The sequence below is a fragment of the Cylas formicarius genome, unplaced genomic scaffold (assembly GCF_029955315.1).
Source record: "Cylas formicarius isolate icCylForm1 unplaced genomic scaffold, icCylForm1.1 PGA_scaffold_6__28_contigs__length_40554024, whole genome shotgun sequence".
In the NCBI taxonomy this organism is placed as follows: Eukaryota; Metazoa; Arthropoda; class Insecta; order Coleoptera; family Brentidae; genus Cylas; species Cylas formicarius.
Window position 1 is genome coordinate 19056157 of NW_026844347.1, and position 15867 is coordinate 19072023.

The window sequence follows — 15867 nt, forward strand, 5'->3', positions numbered from 1 at the left end:
AAATGCATGTTTTGGCTATAATCTTCCGTAAATCAAGTGCGAAAACCAATTATTTGTCCCAAAAGAAGGTGTTTTTAGTATATATCTGCATTTCTAAGGTAGATTTGGGTACAATAAGAGGCGAAAAAGCAGATTCTGACTAAGATTTTATCGAAATCGGCAACTATTTGACTCAGAAAGGTTGCCTTACGTCGAAATCTAATAGTTTATTAAGGTTTTCGTTACTAAAATGCCCAAAGACGCCGATTTTGACTAGAATTTGAAAGATATTGACATGAATATATAACTGTTTGTATCAAAAAATGATAGTTTAAACTGATATTTGCAGTTTTGATGCGGTTTTAGGTACGATATGAGTCGAAGAAGCCGATTTTGACTGGAATCTGTTTAAAATGACAAAGAACAACCTATTATCAATTCAAGGAAGTGAATTTTTAAGTAGTTATCTGCAGTTTTAATGTAGATTTCAGTTCGCTAAGTTATGAAAATGCATGTTTTGGCTATAATCTTCCGTAAATCAAGGGCGAAAACCAATTATTTGTCCCAAAAGAAGGTGTTTTAAGTATATATCTACATTTCTAAGGTAGATTTGGGTACAATAAGAGGCGAAAAAGCAGATTCTGACTAAGATTTTATCGAAATCGGCAACTATTTGACTCAGAATGGTTGCCTTACGTCGAAATCTAATAGTTTATTAAGGTTTTCGTTACTAAAATGCCCAAAGACGCCGATTTTGACTAGAATTTGAAAGATATTGACATGAATATATAACTGTTTGTATCAAAAAATGATAGTTTAAACTGATATTTGCAGTTTTGATGCGGTTTTAGGTACCATATGAGTCGAAGAAGCCGATTTTCACTGGAATCTGTTTAAAATGACAAAGAAAAACCTATTATCAATTCATGCATGCATGCATCAATGCATGTTTTGGCTATAATCTTCCGTAAATCAAGGGCGAAAACCAATTATTTGTCCCAAAAGAAGGTGTTTTAAGTATATATCTGCATTTCTAAGGTAGATTTGGGTACAATAAGAGGCGAAAAAGCAGATTCTGACTAAGATTTTATCGAAATCGGCAACTATTTGACTCAGAAAGGTTGCCTTACGTCGAAATCTAATAGTTTATTAAGGTTTTCGTTACTAAAATGCCCAAAGACGCCGATTTTGACTAGAATTTGAAAGATATTGACATGAATATATAACTGTTTGTATCAAAAAATGATAGTTTAAACTGATATTTGCAGTTTTGATGCGGTTTTAGATACGATATGGATCGAAGAAGCCGATTTTGACTTTAATCTGTTTAAAATGACAAAGAAAAACCTATTATCAATTCAAGGAAGTGAATTTTTAAGTAGTTATCTGCAGTTTTAATGTAGATTTCAGTTCGCTAAGTTATGAAAATGCATGTTTTGGCTATAATCTTCCGTAAATCAAGGGCGAAAACCAATTATTTGTCCCAAAAGAAGGTGTTTTAAGTATATATCTGCATTTCTAAGGTAGATTTGGGTACAATAAGAGGCGAAAAAGCAGATTCTGACTAAGATTTTATCGAAATCGGCAACTATTTGACTCAGAAAGGTTGCCTTACGTCGAAATCTAATAGTTTATTAAGGTTTTCGTTACTAAAATGCCCAAAGACGCCGATTTTGACTAGAATTTGAAAGATATTGACATGAATATATAACTGTTTGTATCAAAAAATGATAGTTTAAACTGATATTTGCAGTTTTGATGCGGTTTTAGATACGATATGAATCGAAGAAACCGATTTTGACTGGAATCTGTTTAAAATGACAAAGAAAAACCTATTATCAATTCATGCATGCATGCATCAATGCATGTTTTGGCTATAATCTTCCGTAAATCAAGGGCGAAAACCAATTATTTGTCCCAAAAGAAGGTGTTTTAAGTATATATCTGCATTTCTAAGGTAGATTTGGGTACAATAAGAGGCGAAAAAGCAGATTCTGACTAAGATTTTATCGAAATCGGCAACTATTTGACTCAGAATGGTTGCCTTACGTCGAAATCTAATAGTTTATTAAGGTTTTCGTTACTAAAATGCCCAAAGACGCCGATTTTGACTAGAATTTGAAAGATATTGACATGAATATATAACTGTTTGTATCAAAAAATGATAGTTTAAACTGATATTTGCAGTTTTGATGCGGTTTTAGGTACGATATGAGTCGAAGAAGCCGATTTTGACTGGAATCTGTTTAAAATGACAAAGAACAACCTATTATCAATTCAAGGAAGTGAATTTTTAAGTAGTTATCTGCAGTTTTAATGTAGATTTCAGTTCGCTAAGTTATGAAAATGCATGTTTTGCATTCTCATCTTCCGCAAATCAAGGGCGAACACCAATTATTTGTCCCAAAAGAAGGTGTTTTAAGTATATATCTGCATTTCTAAGGTAGATTTGGGTACAATAAGAGGCGAAAAAGCAGATTCTGACTAAGATTTTATCGAAATCGGCAACTCTTTCACTCAGAATGGTTGCCTTACGTCGAAATCTAATAGTTTATTAAGGTTTTCGTTACTAAAATGCCGAAAGACGCCGATTTTGACTAGAATTTGAAAGATATTGACATGAATATATAACTGTTTGTATCAAAAAATGATAGTTTATACTGATATTTGCAGTTTTGATGCGGTTTTAGGTACGATATGAGTCGAAGAAGCCGATTTTGACTGGAATCTGTTTAAAATGACAAAGAACAACCTATTATCAATTCAAGGAAGTGAATTTTTAAGTAGTTATCTGCAGTTTTAATGTAGATTTCAGTTCGCTAAGTTATGAAAATGCATGTTTTGGCTATAATCTTCCGTAAATCAAGGGCGAAAACCAATTATTTGTCCCAAAAGAAGGTGTTTTAAGTATATATCTACATTTCTAAGGTAGATTTGGGTACAATAAGAGGCGAAAAAGCAGATTCTGACTAAGATTTTATCGAAATCGGCAACTATTTGACTCAGAATGGTTGCCTTACGTCGAAATCTAATAGTTTATTAAGGTTTTCGTTACTAAAATGCCCAAAGACGCCGATTTTGACTAGAATTTGAAAGATATTGACATGAATATATAACTGTTTGTATCAAAAAATGATAGTTTAAACTGATATTTGCAGTTTTGATGCGGTTTTAGGTACCATATGAGTCGAAGAAGCCGATTTTCACTGGAATCTGTTTAAAATGACAAAGAAAAACCTATTATCAATTCATGCATGCATGCATCAATGCATGTTTTAGCTATAATCTTCCGTAAATCAAGGGCGAAAACCAATTATTTGTACCAAAAGAAGGTGTTTTAAGTATATATCTGCATTTCTAAGGTAGATTTGGGTACAATAAGAGGCGAAAAAGCAGATTCTGACTAAGATTTTATCGAAATCGGCAACTATTTGACTCAGAAAGGTTGCCTTACGTCGAAATCTAATAGTTTATTAAGGTTTTCGTTACTAAAATGCCCAAAGACGCCGATTTTGACTAGAATTTGAAAGATATTGACATGAATATATAACTGTTTGTATCAAAAAATGATAGTTTAAACTGATATTTGCAGTTTTGATGCGGTTTTAGATACGATATGGATCGAAGAAGCCGATTTTGACTTTAATCTGTTTAAAATGACAAAGAAAAACCTATTATCAATTCAAGGAAGTGAATTTTTAAGTAGTTATCTGCAGTTTTAATGTAGATTTCAGTTCGCTAAGTTATGAAAATGCATGTTTTGGCTATAATCTTCCGTAAATCAAGGGCGAAAACCAATTATTTGTCCCAAAAGAAGGTGTTTTAAGTATATATCTGCATTCCTAAGGTAGATTTGGGTACAATAAGAGGCGAAAAAGCAGATTCTGACTAAGATTTTATCGAAATCGGCAACTATTTGACTCAGAAAGGTTGCCTTACGTCGAAATCTAATAGTTTATTAAGGTTTTCGTTACTAAAATGCCCAAAGACGCAGATTTTGACTAGAATTTGAAAGATATTGACATGAATATATAACTGTTTGTATCAAAAAATGATAGTTTAAACTGATATTTGCAGTTTTGATGCGGTTTTAGGTACCATATGAGTCGAAGAAGCCGATTTTCACTGGAATCTGTTTAAAATGACAAAGAAAAACCTATTATCAATTCATGCATGCATGCATCAATGCATGTTTTGGCTATAATCTTCCGTAAATCAAGGGCGAAAACCAATTATTTGTCCCAAAAGAAGGTGTTTTAAGTATATATCTGCATTTCTAAGGTAGATTTGGGTACAATAAGAGGCGAAAAAGCAGATTCTGACTAAGATTTTATCGAAATCGGCAACTATTTGACTCAGAAAGGTTGCCTTACGTCGAAATCTAATAGTTTATTAAGGTTTTCGTTACTAAAATGCCCAAAGACGCCGATTTTGACTAGAATTTGAAAGATATTGACATGAATATATAACTGTTTGTATCAAAAAATGATAGTTTAAACTGATATTTGCAGTTTTGATGCGGTTTTAGATACGATATGGATCGAAGAAGCCGATTTTGACTTTAATCTGTTTAAAATGACAAAGAAAAACCTATTATCAATTCAAGGAAGTGAATTTTTAAGTAGTTATCTGCAGTTTTAATGTAGATTTCAGTTCGCTAAGTTATGAAAATGCATGTTTTGGCTATAATCTTCCGTAAATCAAGGGCGAAAACCAATTATTTGTCCCAAAAGAAGGTGTTTTAAGTATATATCTGCATTTCTAAGGTAGATTTGGATACAATAAGAGGCGAAAAAGCAGATTCTGACTAAGATTTTATCGAAATCGGCAACTATTTGACTCAGAAAGGTTGCCTTACGTCGAAATCTAATAGTTTATTAAGGTCTTCGTTACTAAAATGCCCAAAGACGCCGATTTTGACTAGAATTTGAAAGATATTGACATGAATATATAACTGTTTGTATCAAAAAATGATAGTTTAAACTGATATTTGCAGTTTTGATGCGGTTTTAGGTACGATATGAGTCGAAGAAGCCGATTTTGACTGGAATCTGTTTAAAATGACAAAGAAAAACCTATTATCAATTCAAGGAAGTGAATTTTTAAGTAGTTATCTGCAGTTTTAATGTAGATTTCAGTTCGCTAAGTTATGAAAATGCATGTTTTGGCTATAATCTTCCGTAAATCAAGTGCGAAAACCAATTATTTGTCCCAAAAGAAGGTGTTTTAAGTATATATCTGCATTTCTAAGGTAAATTTGGGTACAATAAGAGGCGAAAAAGCAGATTCTGACTAGGATTTTATCGAAATCGGCAACTATTTGACTCAGAATGGTTGCCTTACGTCGAAATCTAATAGTTCATTAAGGTTTTCGTTACTAAAATGCCCAAAGACGCCGATTTTGACTAGAATTTGAAAGATATTGACATGAATATATAACTGTTTTTATCAAAAAATTATAGTTTAAACTGATATTTGCAGTTTTGATGCGGTTTTAGGTACGATATGAGTCGAAGAAGCCGATTTTGACTGGAATCTGTTTAAAATGACAAAGAAAAACCTATTATCAATTCAAGGAAGTGAATTTTTAAGTAGTTATCTGCAGTTTTAATGTAGATTTCAGTTCGCTAAGTTATGAAAATGCATGTTTTGGCTATAATCTTCCGTAAATCAAGGGCGAAAACCAATTATTTGTCCCAAAAGAAGGTGTTTTAAGTATATATCTGCATTTCTAAGGTAGATTTGGGTACAATAAGAGGCGAAAAAGCAGATTCTGACTAAGATTTTATCGAAATCGGCAACTATTTGACTCAGAGAGGTTGCCTTACGTCGAAATCTAATAGTTTATTAAGGTTTTCGTTACTAAAATGCCCAAAGACGCCGATTTTGACTAGAATTTGAAAGATATTGACATGAATATATAACTGTTTGTATCAAAAAATGATAGTTTAAACTGATATTTGCAGTTTTGATGCGGTTTTAGGTACGATATGAGTCGAAGAAGCCGATTTTGACTGGAATCTGTTTAAAATGACAAAGAAAAACCTATTATCAATTCAAGGAAGTGAATTTTTAAGTAGTTATCTGCAGTTTTAATGTAGATTTCAGTTCGCTAAGTTATGAAAATGCATGTTTTGGCTATAATCTTCCGTAAATCAAGGGCGAAAACCAATTATTTGTCCCAAAAGAAGGTGTTTTAAGTATATATCTGCATTTCTAAGGTAGATTTGGGTACAATAAAAGGCGAAAAAGCAGATTCTGACTAAGATTTTATCGAAATCGGCAACTATTTGACTCAGAAAGGTTGCCTTACGTCGAAATCTAATAGTTTATTAAGGTTTTCGTTACTAAAATGCCCAAAGACGCCGATTTTGACTAGAATTTGAAAGATATTGACATGAATATATAACTGTTTGTATCAAAAAATGATAGTTTAAACTGATATTTGCAGTTTTGATGCGGTTTTAGATACGATATGGATCGAAGAAGCCGATTTTGACTTTAATCTGTTTAAAATGACAAAGAAAAACCTATTATCAATTCAAGGAAGTGAATTTTTAAGTAGTTATCTGCAGTTTTAATGTAGATTTCAGTTCGCTAAGTTATGAAAATGCATGTTTTGGCTATAATCTTCCGTAAATCAAGGGCGAAAACCAATTATTTGTCCCAAAAGAAGGTGTTTTAAGTATATATCTGCATTTCTAAGGTAGATTTGGGTACAATAAGAGGCGAAAAAGCAGATTCTGACTAAGATTTTATCGAAATCGGCAACTATTTGACTCAGAAAGGTTGCCTTACGTCGAAATCTAATAGTTTATTAAGGTTTTCGTTACTAAAATGCCCAAAGACGCCGATTTTGACTAGAATTTGAAAGATATTGACATGAATATATAACTGTTTGTATCAAAAAATGATAGTTTAAACTGATATTTGCAGTTTTGATGCGGTTTTAGATACGATATTAATCGAAGAAGCCGATTTTGACTGGAATCTGTTTAAAATGACAAAGAAAAACCTATTATCAATTCATGCATGCATGCATCAATGCATGTTTTGGCTATAATCTTCCGTAAATCAAGGGCGAAAACCAATTATTTGTCCCAAAAGAAGGTGTTTTAAGTATATATCTGCATTTCTAAGGTAGATTTGGGTACAATAAGAGGCGAAAAAGCAGATTCTGACTAAGATTTTATCGAAATCGGCAACTATTTGACTCAGAATGGTTGCCTTACGTCGAAATCTAATAGTTTATTAAGGTTTTCGTTACTAAAATGCCCAAAGACGCCGATTTTGACTAGAATTTGAAAGATATTGACATGAATATATAACTGTTTGTATCAAAAAATGATAGTTTAAACTGATATTTGCAGTTTTGATGCGGTTTTAGGTACGATATGAGTCGAAGAAGCCGATTTTGACTGGAATCTGTTTAAAATGACAAAGAAAAACCTATTATCAATTCAAGGAAGTGAATTTTTAAGTAGTTATCTGCAGTTTTAATGTAGATTTCAGTTCGCTAAGTTATAAAAATGCATGTTTTGGCTATAATCTTCCGTAAATCAAGTGCGAAAACCAATTATTTGTCCCAAAAGAAGGTGTTTTAAGTATATATCTGCATTTCTAAGGTAGATTTGGGTACAATAAGAGGCGAAAAAGCAGATTCTGACTAAGATTTTATCGAAATCGGCAACTATTTGACTCAGAAAGGTTGCCTTACGTCGAAATCTAATAGTTTATTAAGGTTTTCGTTACTAAAATGCCCAAAGACGCCGATTTTGACTAGAATTTGAAAGATATTGACATGAATATATAACTGTTTGTATCAAAAAATGATAGTTTAAACTGATATTTGCAGTTTTGATGCGGTTTTAGGTACGATATGAGTCGAAGAAGCCGATTTTGACTGGAATATGCTTAAAATGACAAAGAACAACCTATTATCAATTCAAGTAAGTGAATTTTTATGTAGTTATCTGCAGTTTTAATGTAGATTTCAGTTCGCTAAGTTATGAAAATGCATGTTTTGGCTATAATCTTCCGTAAATCAAGGGCGAACACCAATTATTTGTCCCAAAAGAAGGTGTTTTAAGTATATATCTGCATTTCTAAGGTAGATTTGGGTACAATAAGAGGCGAAAAAGCAGATTCTGACTAAGATTTTATCGAAATCGGCAACTATTTCACTCAGAATGGTTGCCTTACGTCGAAATCTAATAGTTTATTAAGGTTTTCGTTACTAAAATGCCGAAAGACGCCGATTTTGACTAGAATTTGAAAGATATTGACATGAATATATAACTGTTTGTATCAAAAAATGATAGTTTAAACTGATATTTGCAGTTTTGATGCGGTTTTAGGTACGATATGAGTCGAAGAAGCCGATTTTGACTGGAATCTGTTTTTTAAATGACAAAGAACAACCTATTATCAATTCAAGGAAGTGAATTTTTAAGTAGTTATCTGCAGTTTTAATGTAGATTTCAGTTCGCTAAGTTATGAAAATGCATGTTTTGGCTATAATCTTCCGTAAATCAAGGGCGAAAACCAATTATTTGTCCCAAAAGAAGGTGTTTTAAGTATATATCTACATTTCTAAGGTAGATTTGGGTACAATAAGAGGCGAAAAAGCAGATTCTGACTAAGATTTTATCGAAATCGGCAACTATTTCACTCAGAATGGTTGCCTTACGTCGAAATCTAATAGTTTATTAAGGTTTTCGTTATTAAAATGCCGAAAGACGCCGATTTTGACTAGAATTTGAAAGATATTGACATGAATATATAACTGTTTGTATCAAAAAATGATAGTTTAAACTGATATTTGCAGTTTTGATGCGGTTTTAGGTACGATATGAGTCGAAGAAGCCGATTTTGACTGGAATCTGTTTAAAATGACAAAGAACAACCTATTATCAATTCAAGGAAGTGAATTTTTAAGTAGTTATCTGCAGTTTTAATGTAGATTTCAGTTCGCTAAGTTATGAAAATGCATGTTTTGGCTATAATCTTCCGTAAATCAAGGGCGAAAACCAATTATTTGTCCCAAAAGAAGGTGTTTTAAGTATATATCTGCATTTCTAAGGTAGATTTGGGTACAATAATAGGCGAAAAAGCAGATTCTGACTAGGATTTTATCGAAATCGGCAACTATTTGACTCAGAATTGTTGCCTTACGTCGAAATCTAATAGTTCATTAAGGTTTTCGTTACTAAAATGCCCAAAGACGCCGATTTTGACTAGAATTTGAAAGATATTTACATGAATATATAACTGTTTTTATCAAAAAATGATAGTTTAAACTGATATTTGCAGTTTTGATGCGGTTTTAGGTACGATATGAGTCGAAGAAGCCGATTTTGACTGGAATCTGTTTAAAATGACAGAGAAAAACCTATTATCAATTCAAGGAAGTGAATTTTTAAGTAGTTATCTGCAGTTTTAATGTAGATTTCAGTTCGCTAAGTTATGAAAATGCATGTTTTGGCTATAATCTTCCGTAAATCAAGGGCGAAAACCAATTATTTGTCCCAAAAGAAGGTGTTCTAAGTATATATCTGCATTTCTAAGGTAGATTTGGGTACAATAAGAGACGAAAAAGCAGATTCTGACTAAGATTTTATCGAAATCGTCAACTATTTGACTCAGAATGGTTGCCTTACGTCGAAATCTAATAGTTTATTAAGGTTTTCGTTACTAAAATGCCCAAAGACGCCGATTTTGACTAGAATTAGAAAGATATTGACATGAATATATAACTGTTTGTATCAAAAAATGATAGTTTAAACTGATATTTGCAGTTTTGATGCGGTTTTAGGTACGATATGAGTCGAAGAAGCCGATTTTGACTGGAATCTGTTTAAAATGACAAAGAAAAACCTATTATCAATTCAAGGAAGTGAATTTTTAAGTAGTTATCTGCAGTTTTAATGTAGATTTCAGTTCGCTAAGTTATAAAAATGCATGTTTTGGCTATAATCTTCCGTAAATCAAGTGCGAAAACCAATTATTTGTCCCAAAAGAAGGTGTTTTAAGTATATATCTGCATTTCTAAGGTAGATTTGGGTACAATAAGAGGCGAAAAAGCAGATTCTGACTAAGATTTTATCGAAATCGGCAACTATTTGACTCAGAAAGGTTGCCTTACGTCGAAATCTAATAGTTTATTAAGGTTTTCGTTACTAGAATGCCCAAAGACGCCGATTTTGACTAGAATTTGAAAGATATTGACATGAATATATAACTGTTTGTATCAAAAAATGATAGTTTAAACTGATATTTGCAGTTTTGATGCGGTTTTAGATACGATATGAATCGAAGAAGCCGATTTTGACTGGAATCTGTTTAAAATGACAAAGAAAAACCTATTATCAATCCAAGGAAGTGAATTTTTAAGTAGTTATCTGCAGTTTTAATGTAGATTTCAGTTCGCTAAGTTATGAAAATGCATGTTTTGGCTATAATCTTCCGTAAATCAAGGGCGAAAACCAATTATTTGTCCCAAAAGAAGGTGTTTTAAGTATATATCTGCATTTCTAAGGTAGATTTGGGTACAATAAGAGGCGAAAAAGCAGATTCTGACTAAGATTTTATCGAAATCGGCAACTATTTGACTCAGAATGGTTGCCTTACGTCGAAATCTAATAGTTTAATAAGGTTTTCGTTACTAAAATGCCCAAAGACGCCGATTTTGACTAGAATTTGAAAGATATTGACATGAATATATATATAACTGTTTGTATCAAAAAATGATAGTTTAAACTGATATTTGCAGTTTTGATGCGGTTTTAGGTACGATATGAGTCGAAGAAGCCGATTTTGACTGGAATCTGTTTAAAATGACAAAGAAAAACCTATTATCAATTCATGCATGCATGCATCAATGCATGTTTTGGCTATAATCTTCCGTAAATCAAGGGCGAAAACCAATTATTTGTCCCAAAATAAGGTGTTTTAAGTATATATCTGCATTTCTAAGGTAGATTTGGGTACAATAAGAGGCGAAAAAGCAGATTCTGACTAAGATTTTATCGAAATCGGCAACTATTTGACTCAGAATGGTTGCCTTACGTCGAAATCTAATAGTTTATTAAGGTTTTCGTTACTAAAATGCAAAAAGACGCCGATTTTGACTAGAATTTGAAAGATATTGACATGAATATATAACTGTTTGTATCAAAAAATGATAGTTTAAACTGATATTTGCAGTTTTGTTGCGGTTTTAGATACGATATGAATCGAAGAAGCCGATTTTGACTGGAATCTGATTAAAATGACAAAGAAAAACCTATTATCAATTCAAGGAAGTGAATTTTTAAGTAGTTATCTGCAGTTTTAATGTAGATTTCAGTTCGCTAAGTTATGAAAATGCATGTTTTGGCTATAATCTTCCGTAAATCAAGGGCGAACACCAATTATTTGTCCCAAAAGAAGGTGTTTTAAGTATATATCTGCATTTCTAAGGTAGATTTGGGTACAATAAGAGGCGAAAAAGCAGATTCTGACTAAGATTTTATCGAAATCGGCAACTATTTCACTCAGAATGGTTGCCTTACGTCGAAATCTAATAGTTTATTAAGGTTTTCGTTACTAAAATGCCGAAAGACGCCGATTTTGACTAGAATTTGAAAGATATTGACATGAATATATAACTGTTTGTATCAAAAAATGATAGTTTAAACTGATATTTGCAGTTTTGATGCGGTTTTAGGTACTATATGAGTCGAAGAAGCCGATTTTGACTGGAATCTGTTTAAAATGACAAAGAACAACCTATTATCAATTCAAGGAAGTGAATTTTTAAGTAGTTATCTGCAGTTTTAATGTAGATTTCAGTTCGCTAAGTTATGAAAATGCATGTTTTGGCTATAATCTTCCGTAAATCAAGGGCGAAAACCAATTATTTGTCCCAAAAGAAGGTGTTTTAAGTATATATCTGCATTTCTAAGGTAGATTTGGGTACAATAAGAGGCGAAAAAGCAGATTCTGACTAGGATTTTATCGAAATCGGCAACTATTTGACTCAGAATGGTTGCCTTACGTCGAAATCTAATAGTTCATTAAGGTTTTCGTTACTAAAATGCCCAAAGACGCCGATTTTGACTAGAATTTGAAAGATATTGACATGAACATATAACTGTTTGTATCAAAAAATGATAGTTTAAACTGATATTTGCAGTTTTGATGCGGTTTTAGGTACGATATGAGTCGAAGAAGCCGATTTTGACTGGAATCTGTTTAAAATGACAAAGAAAAACCTATTATCAATTCAAGGAAGTGAATTTTTAAATAGTTATCTGCAGTTTTAATGTAGATTTCAGTTCGCTAAGTTGTGAAAATGCATGTTTTGGCTATAATCTTCCGTAAATCAAGGGCGGAAACCAATTATTTGTCCCAATAGAAGGTGTTCTAAGTATATATCTGCATTTCTAAGGTAGATTTGGGTACAATAAGAGGCGAAAAAGCAGATTCTGACTAAGATTTTATCGAAATCGGCAACTATTTGACTCAGAATGGTTGCCTTACGTCGAAATCTAATAGTTTATTAAGGTTTTCGTTACTAAAATGAACAAAGACGCCGATTTTGACTAGAATTTGAAAGATATTGACATGAATATATAACTGTTTGTATCAAAAAATGATAGTTTAAACTGATATTTGCAGTTTTGATGCGGTTTTAGGTACGATATGAGTCGAAGAAGCCGATTTTTACTGGAATCTGTTTAAAATGACAAAGAAAAACCTATTATCAATTCAAGGAAGTGAATTTTTAAGTAGTTATCTGCAGTTTTAATGTAGATTTCAGTTCCTTAAGTTATGAAAATGCATGTTTTGGCTATAATCTTCAGTAAATCAAGGGCGAAAACCAATTATTTGTCCCAAAAGAAGGTGTTTTAAGTATATATCTGCATTTCTAAGGTAGATTTGGGTACAATAAGAGGCGAAAAAGCAGATTCTGACTAAGATTTTATCGAAATCGGCAACTATTTGACTCAGAAAGGTTGCCTTACGTCGAAATCTAATAGTTTATTAAGGTTTTCGTTACTAAAACGCCCAAAGACGCCGATTTTGACTAGAATTTGAAAGATATTGACATGAATATATAACTGTTTGTATCAAAAAATGATAGTTTAAACTGATATTTGCAGTTTTGATGCGGTTTTAGATACGATATGGATCGAAGAAGCCGATTTTGACTTTAATCTGTTTAAAATGACAAAGAAAAACCTATTATCAATTCAAGGAAGTGAATTTTTAAGTAGTTATCTGCAGTTTTAATGTAGATTTCAGTTCGCTAAGTTATGAAAATGCATGTTTTGGCTATAATCTTCCGTAAATCAAGGGCGAAAACCAATTATTTGTCCCAAAAGAAGGTGTTTTAAGTATATATCTGCATTTCTAAGGTAGATTTGGGTACAATAAGAGGCGAAAAAGCAGATTCTGACTAAGATTTTATCGAAATCGGCAACTATTTGACTCAGAAAGGTTGCCTTACGTCGAAATCTAATAGTTTATTAAGGTTTTCGTTACTAAAATGCCCAAAGACGCCGATTTTGACTAGAATTTGAAAGATATTGACATGAATATATAACTGTTTGTATCAAAAAATGATAGTTTAAACTGATATTTGCAGTTTTGATGCGGTTTTAGATACGATATGGATCGAAGAAGCCGATTTTGACTTTAATCTGTTTAAAATGACAAAGAAAAACCTATTATCAATTCAAGGAAGTGAATTTTTAAGTAGTTATCTGCAGTTTTAATGTAGATTTCAGTTCGCTAAGTTATGAAAATGCATGTTTTGGCTATAATCTTCCGTAAATCAAGGGCGAAAACCAATTATTTGTCCCAAAAGAAGGTGTTTTAAGTATATATCTGCATTTCTAAGGTAGATTTGGGTACAATAAGAGGCGAGAAAGCAGATTCTGACTAAGATTTTATCGAAATCGGCAACTATTTGACTCAGAAAGGTTGCCTTACGTCGAAATCTAATAGTTTATTAAGGTTTTCGTTACTAAAATGCCCAAAGACGCCGATTTTGACTAGAATTTGAAAGATATTGACATGAATATATAACAGTTTGTATCAAAAAATGATAGTTTAAACTGATATTTGCAGTTTTGATGCGGTTTTAGATACGATATGGATCGAAGAAGCCGATTTTGACTTTAATCTGTTTAAAATGACAAAGAAAAACCTATTATCAATTCAAGGAAGTGAATTTTTAAGTAGTTATCTGCAGTTTTAATGTAGATTTCAGTTCGCTAAGTTATGAAAATGCATGTTTTGGCTATAATCTTCCGTAAATCAAGGGCGAAAACCAATTATTTGTCCCAAAAGAAGGTGTTTTAAGTATATATCTGCATTTCTAAGGTAGATTTGGGTACAATAAGAGGCGAAAAAGCAGATTCTGACTAAGATTTTATCGAAATCGGCAACTATTTGACTCAGAAAGGTTGCCTTACGTCGAAATCTAATAGTTTATTAAGGTTTTCGTTACTAAAGTGCCCAAACACGCCGATTTTGACTAGAATTTGAAAGATATTGACATGAATATATAACTGTTTGTATCAAAAAATGATAGTTTAAACTGATATTTGCAGTTTTGATGCGTTTTAGATACGATATGAATCGAAGAAGCCGATTTTGACTGGAATCTGTTTAAAATGACAAAGAAAAACCTATTATCAATTCATGCATGCATGCATCAATGCATGTTTTGGCTATAATCTTCCGTAAATCAAGGGCGAAAACCAATTATTTGTCCCAAAAGAAGGTGTTTTAAGTATATATCTGCATTTCTAAGGTAGATTTGGGTACAATAAGAGGCGAAAAAGCAGATTCTGACTAAGATTTTATCGAAATCGGCAACTATTTGACTCAGAAAGGTTGCCTTACGTCGAAAACTAATAGTTTATTAAGGTTTTCGTTACTAAAATGCCCAAAGACGCCGATTTTGACTAGAATTTGAAAGATATTGACATGAATATATAACTGTTTGTATCAAAAAATGATAGTTTAAACTGATATTTGCAGTTTTGATGCGGTTTTAGGTACGATATGAGTCGAAGAAGCCGATTTTGACTGGAATCTGATTAAAATGACAAAGAACAACCTATTATCAATTCAAGGAAGTGAATTTTTAAGTAGTTATCTGCAGTTTTAATGTAGATTTCAGTTCGCTAAGTTATGAAAATGCTTGTTTTGGCTATAATCTTCCGTTAATCAAGGGCGAACACCAATTATTTGTCCCAAAAGAAGGTGTTTTAAGTATAGATCTGCATTTCTAAGGTAGATTTGGGTACAATAAGAGGCGAAAAAGCAGATTCTGACTAAGATTTTATCGAAATCGGCCACTATTTCACTCAGAATGGTTGCCTTACGTCGAAATCTAATAGTTTATTAAGGTTTTCGTTACTAAAATGCCGAAAGACGCCGATTTTGACTAGAATTTGAAAGATATTGACATGAATATATAACTGTTTGTATCAAAAAATGATAGTTTAAACTGATATTTGCAGTTTTGATGCGGTTTTAGGTACGATATGAGTCGAAGAAGCCGATTTTGACTGGAATCTGTTTAAAATGACAAAGAACAACCTATTATCAATTCAAGGAAGTGAATTTTTAAGCAGTTATCTGCAGTTTTAATGTAGATTTCAGTTCGCTAAGTTATGAAAATGCATGTTTTGGCTATAATCTTCCGTAAATCAAGGGCGAAAACCAATTATTTGTCCCACAAGAAGGTGTTCTAAGTATATATCTACATTTCTAAGGTAGATTTGGGTACAATAAGAGGCGAAAAAGCAGATTCTGACTAAGATTTTATCGAAATCGGCAACTATTTTACTCAGAATGGTTGCCTTACGTCGAAATCTAATAGTTTATTAA